Raw genomic sequence first — 15,655 nt, 5'->3', positions numbered from 1 at the left:
GTAAAGGTGTTCCAGGGGAGCTTTTACTGTTAAAAAGAAATTCGTTTCCCAGTTAATTAGCATTGAAGTTTGCCGGAGATGATGTTTTTCGTTTGGTTTCCTAAAACCGTACAAGAGAGCGATACAAACATTGGACATGAGGCGGTAACAAGGATCCAACTGGGCCAAAGGCTGAGCAGTCTCGTGCGCTATCATCTACGATATGAGAACAACTGACAGTATTCTTGTATCTGGCGAACCTCTTGAATATGAGCGCGCAACAGCCCGATTGCCTAACTTCACTACTAATTAATTTTGAAATGGGGCAACGTACCGAATTTTTCTTAACAATCATTTCTCAGCACAACCAGCCTTGCAACATCTTGTTTCTGACCATCCTGTATAAGCTTTGTATGTGATGGGTCCTAGAGTATGAGAGCTGACATTTTGCACAAAGGATCGTGAAATATTGTTAAATACCATCTATGTTGGTGAGCATGATTAGTGTACAACGTTTGTTGGACGATTGGAATACATAAAACATACGGCAGTCTGTTGGCGATCATCTAAAGTGGCCAGTGCGATGTTCGACGTAGAACTTGGGAGAAAGATAACTCCGTTCTGTTAGTAAACATTTTCGTGTGAAAGATTATATACTGCTGGAAAAAATGCAACCCCCTCATGGACAAGACAATTTTATTGAAAAGTGAGTTGAATGGTATTTTATCATTAGAGGAGTATATGATAACAAATTCAGACCAAATGAAACACACATGTCACAGTCAAGAGTGCTCACATAGTTGCATCAGTACGCAGCGTACCCCTCTCTGACGGCAAAAGTGCCGAATGCCATCCTGAGATAGATTGTCCTAAGCACTTTGCACCTTTTGTTACAATTCGGCCAGGTTTCATGCAGGTCCTAGAGGACGAGTAAGTTCCCACTTCATCCTGTCCCATACGTGTTCAAATGTGTGTGAAATCTTATGGGACTTAACTGCTAAGGTCATGTCCCTAAGCTTACACACTACTTAACCTAAATTATCCTAAGGACAAACACACACACGCATGCCCGAGGGAGGACTCGAACCTCCGCCGGGACCAGCCGCACAGTCCATGACTGCAGCGCCTAGACCGCTCGGCTAATCCCTCGTGTTCAATTGGCGAGAAATCTGCCGATCTTCCTGGCCAGGCCAGTTCTTGTACTCCACGAAGAGCCGTGTGTGGACGTGCATTGTCTTGCTTAAAGAGAACATCACCTTCCTGTCGAAGAAATGGCAGTAGCGCAGGGATAGCAGCCTGTGAAATTTAGCAGACACTGGTTACCGTATCCTGCAGAAAAACCAAATGTGATTGTAAGTTGTAACGGATGGCCTACCGCACTATGGAGCCGGGGATGGGACCTACGAGTCGTGGGCGAATGCACCCCCAAATAGGCAACTCACCAGGTCTACGCAGTATGCGTGAATGTCCATCACCCACAAACAGAAACTACTCTAATCACTGAAGACGGCAGAGCGCTATCCGACCGCCGATGTCCGTGACAAATGAGTCACTATAAGCCGTTCAGCATAAGAATAAACCTGATGTAAACATTGCACTACATATTCTTCCGCGTTTGCTGGAACCTCTTTGGATATCAGTTTCACGTGGGACTGCAGCCAAGCTGTCTCGAGTAGTGTCAAGTACGGGTACGTTTTCTGCTGTGCGTTACGTGCACATCGACTTATCGATAATACGGCACAACAGCTTTAGCGTCGCGTTTAACTCAGCACTGGCCGGTCAGCTGATACAGTGATGCAGTGACTTGGCCAGCTGCAGTTCACACGTAAAACGAGACGAGCAGAGGAGCAATACAGCTTCGAATGTCATTTAATATTTATGCAGCATGAAGTAATACACTGCAAATCTCCCACAATACGCTCCTTAGACGACTAGACGAAAACCACAACACGTTATCGTTTTTAGCTAACGTACAATTGTAACTAAAAACAAGAATGATGAAAATTCCTGACTTAACCACAGGATAATTTTTCTGCATAAGCTGTGTATAACGTAAGAGAGTATACAAGGATTTCGCCGTATAGTTAAATATTGAAGCCACTGAAGGTATTACTTACAGTCAGTCGTCTGGTAATCTCTTAGCTCTTTCCTTATCCGAATCCGAGAAATACATTTCAATTCTGGAAGCCTCACCTGCTACGTGGATAACGAGCCTATCAACAACAGAATCCACGAAGCCAACCAGGCGCAGCATTTTCTCTTCTTCTTTCATGACGATCCGTTCTATATCCCGCCAGCGTTCGGCAGTGACGTGAGAAAAAGCTGCGTGCTTTAGTTCCATTACGTCTGGCAGCGCAACAGTCTTGTTACTTCTCGGGCCAAATCCCGCACCTTGTTGGGTTCATATTGTGATGGTACAGAGCAAATGCAAAAATGCAGCATCTGTATGATGTGCTCGATGCTGTAAAAATGATTGTTTTTCACGTTTCTACGGTACTTATCTACCTCTGTGTTATAAAACGATGGACATAGTCCAAATAAAGATGATTTGGTTTTTAATTTTTGTCTTGAAAGTTAAATTGTTATGTTATATTAATTTAAACAACTTTTATGAACAGTGTTTCATAAAACATCGATAATTAAGAATTTGTATTAAAAAAATAGGAGTGCGGGTAAGCTACTACAAACAGCATAATTAACGCTTATTGTGGCCAAGATAGACACGAAGCCCACGCCTACTACAGTAGTACAAGTTTATATGCCAACTAGCTCTGCAGATGAAGAAGAAATTGATGAAATGTGTGATGAGATAAAAGAAATTATTCAGATAGTGAAGGGAGACGAAAATTTAATAGCCATGGGTGAATGGAACTCGAGAGTAGGAAAAGGAAGAGACGGAAACATAATATGGGAATATGTATTGGGGGTAAGAAATCAAAGAGGAAGCCGTCTAGTAGAATTTTGCACAGAGCACAACATAATCATAGCTAACACTTGGTTCAAGAATCATGAAAGAAGGTTGTATACATGGAAGAACCCTGGAGATACTAAAAGGTATCAGATACATTATATCATGGTAAGACAGAGATTTAGGAACCAGGTTTTAAATTGTAAGACATTTCCAGGGGCAGATGTGGACTCTGACCACAATCTATTGGTTATGACCTGTAGATTAAAACTGAAGAAACTGCAAAAAGGTGGGAATTTAAGGAGATGGGACCTGGATAAACTGAAAGAACCAGAGGTTGTACAGAGTTTCAGGGAGAGCATAAGGGAACAATTGACAGGAATGGGGGAAAGAAATACAGTAGAAGAAGAATGGGTAGCTTTGAGGGATGAAGTAGTAAAGGCAGCAGAGGATCAAGTAGGTAAAAAGGCGAGGGCTAGTAGAAATCCTTGGGTAACAGAAGAAACATTGAATTTAATTGATGAAAGGAGAAAATATAGAAATGCAGTAAATGAAGCGGGCAAAAAGGAATACAAACGTCTCAAAAATGAGATCGACAGGAAGTGCAAAATGGCTAAGCAGGGATGGCTAGAGGACAAATGTAAGGAAGTAAAGGCTTATCTCACTAGGGGTAAGATAGATACTGCCTACAGGAAAATTAAAGAGACCTTTGGAGAAAGGAGAACCACTTGTATGAACATCAAGAGCTCAGATGGAAACCCAGTTCTAAGCAAAGAAGGGAAAGCAGAAAGGTGGAAGGAGTATATAGAGTGTCTATACAAGGTCGATATACTTGAGGACAATATTATAGAAATGGGAGAGGATGTAGATGAAGATGAAATGGGAGATATGATACTGCATGAAGAGTTTGACAGAGCACTGAAAGACCTGAGTCGAAACAAGGCCCCAGAAGTAGACAACATTCCATTAGAACTACTGACGGCCTTGGGAGAGCCAGTCCTGACAAAACTCTACCATCTGGTGAGCAAGATGTATGAGACAGGCGAAATTCCCTCAGACTTCAAGAAGAGCATAATAATTCCAATCCCAAAGAAAGCAGGTGTTGACAGATGTGAAAATTACCTAACTATCAGTTTAATAAGTCACAGCTGCAAAATACTAACACGAATTCTTTACAGACGAATGGAAAAACTGGTAGAAGCCGACCTCAGGGAAGATCAGTTTGGATTCCGTAGAAATATTGGAACACGCGAAGAAATACTGACCTTACGACTTATCTTAGAAGAAAGATTAAGGAAAGGCAAACCTACGTTTCTAGCATTTGTAGACTTAGAGAAAGTTTTTGACAATGTTGACTGGAATACTCTCTTTCAAATTCTAAAAGTGGCAGGGGTAAAACACAGGGAACGAAGGGCTATTTACAATTTGTACAGAAACCAGATGGCAGTTATAAGAGTCGAGGGACATGAAAGGGAAGTAGTGGTTGGGAAGGGAGTGAGACAGGGTTGTAGCCTCTCCCCGATGTTATTCAATCTGTATATTGAGCAAGCAGTGGGTACTAAAATGCATGGAGAGGAAATTAAAACTTTGAGGTTCGCTGATGACACTGTAATTCTGTCAGAGACAGCAAAGGACTTGGAAGATCAGCTGAACGGAATGGACAGTGTCTTGAAAGGAGGATATAAGATGAACATCAACAAAAGCAAAACGAGGATAATGGAATGTAATCGAATTAAGTCGGGAGATGCTGAGGGAATTAGTTTGGGAAATGAGACACTTAAAGTAGTAAAGGAGTTTTGCTATTTGGGGATGATGATGGTCGAAGTAGAGAGAATATAAAATGTAGACTGGCAATGGCAAGGAAAGCGTTTATGAAGAAGAGAAATTTATTAACTTCAAGTATAGATTTAAGTGTCAGAAAGTCGTTTCTGAAAGTATTTGTATGGAGTGAAGTATGGAAGTGAAACATGGACGATAAATAGTTTGGACAAGAAGAGAATAGAAGCTTTCGAAATGTGGTGCTACAGAAGAATGCTGAAGATTAGATGGATAGATCACATAACTAATGAGGAGGTACTGAATAGAATTGGGGAGAAGAGGAGTTTGTGGCACAACTTGACAAGAAGAAGGGACCGCTCACTAGGACATGTTCTGAGGCGTCAAGGGATCACAAATTTAGCATTGGAGGGCAGCGTGGAGGGTAAAAATCGCAGAGGGAGACCAAGGATGAATACACTAAGCAGATTCAAAAGGATGTAGGTTGCAGTAAGTACTGGGAGATGAAGAAGCTTGCACAGGATAGGGTAGCATGGAGAGCTGCATCAAACCAGTCTCAGGACTGAAGACCGCAACAACAACAACATTTCAAATGAAAAATAATTTCGCGTCCAATATGTAATTAGAAACAACAAGACGTGTATTATTCATAAAAAATAATGATGAGTTTCATAATTACGAAATGTAGGTATTTCAAATTGAACGTGAAGAAAAAAATGATACTGGGGAAATTTGAACAAACGCATGAAATACCGCGTTTGTTTTACATTCCATTATACTACCTACTGCGCTACACGTTCAATGTGAGTTTGTGTATCAACTGCATTTTCCCTCCAATATCTATCATACAGATCATACGACATCTCTTCATATCTGTTAACGTATTCCGTCATTCCGTCCCGCTGCACTTCTTTGTGTACTCTTTTTTGCTCCCTGTTTTTACCTGGCATAGTTTTACATACTCCAGCGTTACTCTAGAATAGCGGGTTTTCTTCACAAGAAGACTCTTTCGAAGGAACAGTTTTGCACTACCTTACTAACTAATGTACACGCAAAAAGAAGGGACTCACCACGAAGGAATAATACGTGAAGGACGGAAATCGGCATGTGTGAGGTACATGTAGAGGCAAACAAATGGTAACAATTTCAGAAAAACTGGTTGTCCCGTTCATCTACAGACACACATATTATTACAGTTTTAGCAAAAATAGATTATTTATTCAAGAGAAAGAGCTTCGCCATTGAGCAAGTCAGTAACGCGTTGGCCCCCTTCTGGTCCTTATGCAAGCAGTTCTGTTAACCAAGGATTTCTATTAGCCCTCGTCTTTTTACGTATTTGATCCTCTGCTGCTTTCACTATTTCATCTCTCAAAGCTATCCATTCTTCTTCTACTGTATTTCTTTCCCCAGTATTTGTCCCTAATGCTCTCCCTGAAACTCTCTACAGCCTCTGGTTCTTTCATTTTATCCAGGTCCCATCTCGTTAAATTCCTACCTTTCTGCAGTTTCTTCAGTTTTAATCCACAGTTCATAACCAATAAATTCTGGTCAGAGTCCACATCTGCCCCTGGAAATTTCTTAACAATTTAAAACCTGGTTCCTAAATCTCTGTCTTACCATTACGTAATCGATCTTAAATCACCCAGTTTCTCCAGGCCTCTTCCACGTGTACAACCTTCTTTCATGATTCTTAAACCGAATGTTGGCTACGATTAAGTTAAGCTCTGTGCAAAATTCTACCAGGCGGCTTCCTTTTTCATTCCTTACCTCCAGTGCATGTTCACCTACTACTTTTCCTTCTCTTACTTTCCCTACTATCGAATTCCAGTCCCCCATGATTATTAAATTTTCGTCTCCCTTAATGATCTGAATAATGTCTTTTATCGCATCATACATTTCTTCAACTCTTCACCATCTGCAGAGCTAGTTGGCATATAAACTTGTACTACTGTATGCAATTGGCAGAGCTGTTGGATGTCCTCTTGACGGACATCGTGCCAAATTCTGTCCAATTGGTGCGTTAGATCGTGGTGACACCCACCCAAAATCCTCCAGACGTTCGCAATTGTGGAGAGGTCCGGCGACCTCGTTAGCCAAGGCAACGTTTGGCAAGCATGAAGACAAAACAATAGAAACTCGCGTCATTTGTGAGTGGGCACTATCTTGCTGAAATGTAAGCCCAGGGTGGCTTGCCATGAAAGGCAACAAAACTGGCCATAGAATAGCGTCGATGTACCATTGTGCTGTAAGGGTACTGAGGATGAGAACCAGTCTAATTAGTATCCCACTGCTGTCCAAGGGGTCGCCGGGGCTCAGTTCGAAGCGGAACTCATCACTGGAGACAGTTCTCCACCACACAATGAGATTCCAGGCCGAAGACTTGTCTGGAGTCGCCCCAGACAGCGATGGGATACCAACCTGAATGTCGCCTGCCATACGGCACCACAGCCGCGAGTAATGGTCTGGGTTGCCAACTCATTTCATAGCAGGACCCCTTTGGTTGTCATACGTGGCACCCTTACAGCACAGAAAAACGACGACGATATTCTACGCAAGTTTTCTTGCCCTTCATGGCAAGCCATTGTGGGCTTACATTTCAATAATGCCAGCCAGCACACGCCAGAGTTTCTACTGCTTGTCTTTGTGCTTGCCAAACCCTACCTTGTTCAGCAACGTCGCCGATTTCTTTCCAACCGAGAAGATCCAGAGCATTATGGGCAGGATCCTCCAACCATCTCGGGTTTGTAAGGTCTTAGCTCCAGCTGGACAGAATTCGGCACGATATCCGTCAGGAAGACATTCAACAGCACTGCCAATCAATGCCAAGATGAGGAACTGTTTGTATAAAGGCTGGAGGTGGATCAAGGCATTACTGACTTTCCCAGTTTGTGAAAGTCTTTCTCTTGAATAAACCATCTAATTTTTCTGAAATGGTAGTCGTTTGTATGTCTGCACATGTACATCACATCTGCCGATTTCTCGGCTAATCCCTTCATGGTGCATCATTATTTTTTGTATTACCACGCATTTCCGCTATTGTTACACCTACAAGCGATTGTAAGTAATCGGTGCATTTCAAATCCACAAGCCTTGTTAAACTAGATGATTATACCACTGATTATCACTAGTGTAGTGAAAGGGTGTTAATTTCCAAGATTGACACAAATCTGCACTTCATATTTTTCTTCATATTTTTCCTGGGGTTTATCTCGTATCTTCGTGCAGTCAGCATGTTGACTTTTGGGACTGGCAATATTAACGATGGAGGATGGCCAGATGCCCTACAAATTTACATTTCATAGAGTATCAAGGCGACTGCACGGCAATCAGACTTTCGTAATTTTTTATATTCAAGGTACGTGAAGTTCACAACTCAAATACACCTCTCCCAAAGCAGTTCGCAGAAAATCGACTTTAAGTATCCTGATCACTTTCAATACGCTAAAGTAAGGATGGTGTTTTTAGACAAGCAGTGAGGCTACATGTTACAGTGGTCGCTTATTGTGTGGGACCTAGGTTCGAATCATGGTGAAACCACATTTGCGAACTTAAGTACATGTTCTAGGAGCATATGCGTGAAACATAAAAAAGATAAAAATGTGTAATTCTTAATTTGTTTCAATTATACTATCTTCATTGACAATCTTTTATCTTAGATCAGTAATTAAGAATTTTTGTTTACAATGCAAACTTGATTTTTGTGTTTTAATTCTATAATTGGAAATAGTAAGACGTGAATTTCTCATAAAAATGAATGTTTCCCCCCCCCCCCCCCCCCCATGAACCATGGACCTTGCCGTTGGTGGGGAGGCTTGCGTGCCTCAGCGATACAGATAGCCGTACAGTAGGTACAACCACAACGGAGGGGTATCTGTTGAGAGTCCAGACAAACGTGTGGTTCCTGAAGAGGGGCAGCAGCCTCTTCAGTAGTTGCAGGGGCAACAGTCTGGATGATTGACTGATCTGGCCTTGTAACAATAACCAAAACGCCCTTGCTGTGCTGGTACTGCGAACGGCTGAAAGCAAGGGGAAACTACAGCCGTGATTTTTCCTGAGGGCATGCAGCTTTACTGTATGATTAAATGATGATGGCATCCTCTTGGGTAAAATATTCCGGAGGTAAAATAGTCCCCCTTTCGGATCTCCGGGCGGGGACCACTCAAGAGGATGTCGTTATCAGGAGAAAGAAAACTGGCGTTCTACGGATCGGAGCATGGAATGTCAGATCCCTTAATCGGGCAGGTAGGTTAGAAAATTTAAAAAGGGAAATGGATAGGTTAAAGTTAGATATAGTGGGAATTAGTCAAGTTCGGTGGCAGGAGGAACTAGACTTCTGGTCAGGTGACTACAGGGTTATAAACACAAAATCAAATAGGGGTAATGCAGGAGTAGGTTTAATAATGAATAGGAAAATAGGAATGCGGGTAAGCTACTAGAAACAGCACAGCGAACGCATTGTTGTGGCGAAGATAGATACGAAGCCCACACCTACTACAGTAGTACAAGTTTATATGCCAACTAGCTCTGCAGATGAAGAAGAAATTGATGAAATGTATGATGAAATAAAAGAAATTATTCAGATAGTGAAGGGAGACGAAAATTTAATAGTCATGGGTGACTGGAATTCGAGTGTAGGAAAAGGGAGAGAAGGAAACGTAGTAGGTGAATATGGATTGGGGCTAAGAAATGAAAGAGGAAGCCGCCTGGTAGAATTTTGCACAGAGCACAACATTATCATAGGTAACACTTGGTTTAAGAATCATGAAAGAAGGTTGTATACATGGAAGAACCCTGGAGATACTAAAAGGTATCAGATACATTATATCATGGTAAGACAGAGATTTAGGAACCAGGTTTTAAATTGTAAGACATTTCCAGGGGCAGATGTGGACTCTGACCACAATCTATTGGTTATGACCTGTAGATTAAAACTGAAGAAACTGCAAAAAGGTGGGAATTTAAGGAGATGGGACCTGGATAAACTGAAAGAACCAGAGGTTGTACAGAGTTTCAGGGAGAGCATAAGGGAACAATTGACAGGAATGGGGGAAAGAAATACAGTAGAAGAAGAATGGGTAGCTTTGAGGGATGAAGTAGTGAAGGCAGCAGAGGATCAAGTAGGTAAAAAGACGAGGGCTAGTAGAAATCCTTGGGTAACAGAAGAAATATTGAATTTAATTGATGAAAGGAGAAAATATAAAAATGCAGTAAATGAAGCGGGCAAAAAGGCATACAAACGTCTCAAAAATGAGATCGACAGGAAGTGCAAAATGGCTAAGCAGGGATGGCTAGAGGACAAATGTAAGGAAGTAAAGGCTTATCTCACTAGGGGTAAGATAGATACTGCCTACAGGAAAATTAAAGAGACCTTTGGAGAAAGGAGAACCACTTGTATGAACATCAAGAGCTCAGATGGAAACCCAGTTCTAAGCAAAGAAGGGAAAGCAGAAAGGTGGAAGGAGTATATAGAGTGTCTATACAAGGTCGATATACTTGAGGACAATATTATAGAAATGGGAGAGGATGTAGATGAAGATGAAATGGGAGATATGATACTGCATGAAGAGTTTGACAGAGCACTGAAAGACCTGAGTCGAAACAAGGCCCCAGAAGTAGACAACATTCCATTAGAACTACTGACGGCCTTGGGAGAGCCAGTCCTGACAAAACTCTACCATCTGGTGAGCAAGATGTATGAGACAGGCGAAATTCCCTCAGACTTCAAGAAGAATATAATAATTCCAATCCCAAAGAAAGCAGGTGTTGACAGATGTGAAAATTACCGAACAATCAGTTTAATAAGCCACAGCTGCAAAATACTAACATGAATTCTTTACAGACGAATGGAAAAACTAGTAGAAGCCGACCTCGGGGAAGATCTGTTTGGATTCCTTAGAAACACTGGATCACGTGAGGCAATACTGACCTTACGACTTATCTTAGAAGACAGATTAAGGAAAGGCAAACCTACATTTCTAGTATTTGTAGACTTAGAGAAAGCTTTTGACAATGTTGACTGGAATATTCTCTTTCAAATTCTGAAGGTGACAGGTGTAAAATACAAGGAACGAACGGCTATTCACAATTTGTACAGAAACCAGATGGCAGTTATAAGAGTCGAGGGACATGAAAGGGAAGCAGTGGTTGGGAAGGGAGTAAGACAGGGTTGTAGCCTCTCCCCGATGTTATTCAATCTGTATATTGAGCAAGCAGTAAAGGAAACAAAAGAAAAATTCGGAGTATGAATTAAAATCCATGGAGAAGAAATAAAAACTTTGAGGTTCTCCGATGACATTGTAATTCTGTCAGAGACGGCAAAGGACTTGGAAGAGCAGTTGGATGGAATGGACAGTGTCTTGAAAGGAGCATATAAGATGAACATCAACAAAAGCAAAACAAGGATAATGGAATGTAGTTGAATTATGTCGGGTGATGCTGAGGGAATTAGATTAGGAAATGATACACTTAAAGTAGTAAAGGAGTTTTGCTATTTAGGGAGCAAAATAACTGATGATGGTCGAAGTAGAGAGGATATAAAATGTAGACTGGCAATGGCAAGGAAAGCGTTTCTGAAGAAGAGAAATTTGTTGACATCGAGTATAGATTTAAGTGTCAGGAAGTCATTTCTAAAAGTATTTGTATGGAGTGTAGCCATGTGTGGAAGTGAAACATGGACAAGAAGAGAAACATGGACAAGAAGAGAATAGAAGCTTTCGAAATGTGGTGCTACAGAAGAATGCTTAAGATTAGATGGGTAGATCACATAACTAATGAGGAAGTATTGAATAGGATTGGGGAGAAGAGAAGTTTGTGGCACAACTTGACCAGAAGGAGGGATCGGTTGGTAGGACATGTTCTGAGGCATCAAGGGATCACCAATTTAGTATTGGAGGGCAGCGTGGAGGGTAAAAATCGTAGAGGGAGACCAAGAGATGAATACACTAAGCAGATTCAGAAGGATGTAGGCTGCAGTAGGTACTGGGAGATGAAGAAGCTTGCACAGGATAGAGTAGCATGGAGAACTGCATCAAACCAGTCTCAGGACTGAAGACCACAACAACAACAATGTATGTTTGATGAGTTTGTTATTTAAATGATGGAGATATTCGACCTGAACGGAAAAAACGAAAAAATAATGATCGGAACGTCACCCGATCTACCTATTATAAGTATCGTGCGCTTTATATATTCTACGCTTCTTGGAAAACATCTTTGTTTACAAATTTGATTCCTCCTGGAACCGAACCGAAGCCCCCCCTCCCCAGACTGCCAGCGAGCACTCTACCACAGAGGCACACCGCTCGTCGAAAAATATGCACCTTATTTTAGCATATTAAGCGTGGTTCGAATACTTCAAAGTCGATTTTCTCTAGAGTTTTAGAGAGTTGCATCGAAATGCCTTGGGAGGGGTATACTTGAGTTCCGAACTTCACATACTGTAAATATAAAAAACTACAAATCGTTGACTTGCCATGCCCTTGTAAGATGACCCTCCATTTACTGCACAATGGATTCACAGCAGAAGTTTGCTATTTGTCTGTCGAACAATACGGCCATTCTTTACTCTCGGTGTGCAAATCCACAACGTAATTTATAGAGTCAAATACGTCACTGCAAAAAGACAGTACCATTTTCTGCACTAGAAGAGAAGAAAAAAGTGTGAAATTTCAAGGTCGGAAAGAAATCCTCTCGAGGCATAGAGGCCTCTTCAAGTTATATGGTGTGCCATATGCAGCTGTAGAGCTGAGAATTCTGCAGTGCAGTTGATTTGGCTGCATAATAACGTGATAAAGGGAAGACGACGACTTTCTTGGTTCAGTAGTAGGCTGTTAAAAAGTCACTGCGACCGACCGGTTTGGTGTGGTTTGGGGGAGTTCCCACACACTAGTGCAATGCTGACCTGGCGATACACTTTCTCCCACCAGCCCAAAAACTGTAGCTTCCATTACGTACGAGGTGCATTCAAGTTCTAAGGCCTCCGATTTTTTTTCTCCGGACTGGAAAGAGATAGAAACATGCGCATTGTTTTAAAATGAGGCTGCGTTCATTGTCAATACGTCCCAGAGATGGCAGCACTGTACGGCAGATGGAATTTTACCGCCAGCGGCGAGAATGAGAACTGTTTTAAATACTTAAAATGGCGACGTTTACCTTACTTGAACAGCGTGCAATCATTCGTTTTCTGAATTTGCGTGGTGTGAAACCAATTGAAATTCACCGACAGTTGAAGGAGACATGTGGTGATGGAGTTATGGATGTGTCGAAAGTGCGTTCGTGGGTGCGACAATTTAATGAAGGCAGAACATCGTGTGACAACAAACCGAAACAACCTCGGGCTCGCACAAGCCGGTCTGACGACATGATCGAGAAAGTGGAGAGAATTGTTTTGAGGGATCGCCGAATGACTGTTGAACAGATCGCCTCCAGGGTTGGCATTTCTGTGGGTTCTGTGCACACAATCCTGCATGACGACCTGAAAATGCGAAAAGTGTCATCCAGGTGGGTGCCACGAATGCTGACGCACGACCACATGGCTGCCCGTGTGGCATGTTGCCAAGCAATGTTGACGCGCAACGACAGCATGAATGGGACTTTCTTTTCGTCGGTTGTGACAATGGACCAGAAACAAAGCGCCAGTCAGCTCAAAGGAAGCACACAGATTCACCGCCACCAAAAAAATTTCGGGTAACCGCCAGTGCTGAAAAAATGATGGTGTCCATGCTCTGGGACAGCGAGGCGTAATCCTCACCCATTGCATTCCAAAGGGCACTATGGTAACAGGTGCATCCTACGAAAATGTTTTGAAGAACAAATTCCTTCCTGCACTGCAACAAAAACGCCCGGGTAGGCCTGCGTGTGTGCTGTTTCACCAAGACAACGCACCCGCACATCGAGCTAACGTTACGCAACAGTTTCTTCGTGATAACAACTTTGAAGTGATTCCTCATGCTCCCTAGTCACCTGACATGGCTCCTAGTGACTTTTGGCTTTTTCCAACAATGAAAGACACTTTCCGTGGCCGCACATTCACCAGCCTCAGCGATTTTCCAGTGGTCAAAACAGACTCCTAAAGAAGCCTTCCCCGCTGGCATGGAATCATGGCGTCAGCATTGTGAAAAATGTGTTCGTCTGCAGGGCGATTACGTCGAGAAGTAACGCCAGTTTCTTCGATTTCGGGTGAGTAGTTAATTAGAAAAAAAAATCGGAGGCCATAGAACTTGAATGCACCTCGTATTTTATTCAACTTTAGTTATGCCAGTAAAAATTAAAAAATATAAAGTATGAAACTCGTGCAGTAAACCCATAAACATGATCATATGTGACGTTTTGTATGCAAGAAGTGTTGCACACAGCATCAAAATTCAATAAGTTTTTTTTTTTTTGTCTGTTTCTTATTTCTCCATTTCAGACAGCATTAACATGGCAATTTTTGTTGGTAAACAAAAGGATTTTCTCAATCGTTCCAACTTTTTGTGTGTTTAAGATTTTTAATAGTTAGTGTCAACTAAAAATTTCTGGAATATGAATAAAATTTATGTGAATATTTTCTAGCTGTTTTCATTACTCATTGTTTACTATGAACTTAATCATACGAGGATATAATTTTAGATCGTTGAACCAAACAGATGACATCCATATTCATATTAATGATATAATATGATGAACTTTGCATATAGTATTGAAATGTGCTTAGCGTTTGGGTATCAAAGTAATCTTCCTTAAAAGTAATAATAGATAACTATCAGTCACCTGAGATGCAATAAGTTTAGATGCGATAAGTTTTGCATGTTCCCTGTCAAATTTAGCTCTTGGGGCAAGACAAGTTTTTAAATTTATCCAATCAGTTATATAAAAAACGGAAATCTCAATATCTTGCCCCTCTCTCGGATAAAATTCTGCTGACGCACTTTGTGGAGATGTCCGTTTTCGTTGTACGCCACGGTCATCGAGAAAGCCATTGCCATCAAAGACACAAAACACGAACCTTCTGCAAGCAGGTGAAGGGACAATGCCATATAGTCCTGACTGTAGGACAAATCGCAATTATTCTCTCCATGGTCCTGGTTGGGTTGGACGTAATTCATTCAATGAAGCCGGCCGGAGTGGCCGAGCGGTTAAAGGCGCTACAGTCTGGAACCGCACGACCGCTACGGTCGCAGGTTCGAATCCTGCCTCGGGCATGGATGTGTGTGATGTCCTTACGTTAGTTAGGTTTAAGTAGTTCTAAGTTCTAGGGGACTTATGACCACAGCAGTTGAGTCCCATAGTGCTCAGAGCCATTTGAACCATTCAATGAAGATTTATATTCCTCTTGTTTACCTCTTCGTTGCTCGACTAACGTCTTGGATGCTGCACTGAAAGACTTTGTCTCTTCATTTCTTGATTATTGCTACAAGGAAATATAAAAATGTAACTTCTCCTTTTTTTGATTAATATGCGAACACTTTTCGTATATTCTCCATGTATCGTCCGTCAACTCATACAACAAAATATCAAGCTTCTGCCAAATAAAACGTCCATCATTATTGTACATACAAGTCTACCCAAAGAACGAATGAATATGGATGACATTTAATTTGAGTTCAGTATTCTCCGAGGACTTCGTGCTTCTCTATAGTAAGCTGGCGATGCTAGTAGCAAAGTTACTGCGACTTTTGTCCCATATTGAAGACATGCTTTCGTACTCGACGTGTAAATAAGATAACAAATCTTATTATCTGCAACGACTTGTTTTATGGTTGTCCTCTGGGATGGTATATAGCATTACATCTCGTAGTGTGTAGATTAGTTTGATGCACAGACGGGAACCTCCTGGAAGACAGCACCTATTTCGTTTTCCGTGATACCACAGCCATTGCCCACAAGGAAATTCAGCAGCCTCGCACTTAACAAGTTTTGTTCTCCTGTCACAGCCTAGTTTGCACAGCATTTTACGACACATTGTTTTTCCTGAAACCGAAAACTACAGTCTTAGACACAAAACATGGCCGC

The 15,655-nt window shown here is 41.7% G+C and overlaps 1 protein-coding gene across 1 annotated transcript in view; it reads left to right on the top strand.

Moving 5' to 3' along the window:
* The window catches only part of LOC124613726 (ABC transporter F family member 4-like), a 66,174-nt gene that overhangs the window by 36,404 nt on the left and 14,115 nt on the right, over positions 1–15,655 (top strand). The gene's annotated exons all lie outside the window — the stretch shown is intronic.

Source organism: Schistocerca americana, chromosome 4 (genome assembly GCF_021461395.2).
Source record: "Schistocerca americana isolate TAMUIC-IGC-003095 chromosome 4, iqSchAmer2.1, whole genome shotgun sequence".
Lineage (NCBI taxonomy): Eukaryota > Metazoa > Arthropoda > Insecta > Orthoptera > Acrididae > Schistocerca > Schistocerca americana.
This window is presented reverse-complemented; position numbering and strand designations above follow the sequence as displayed.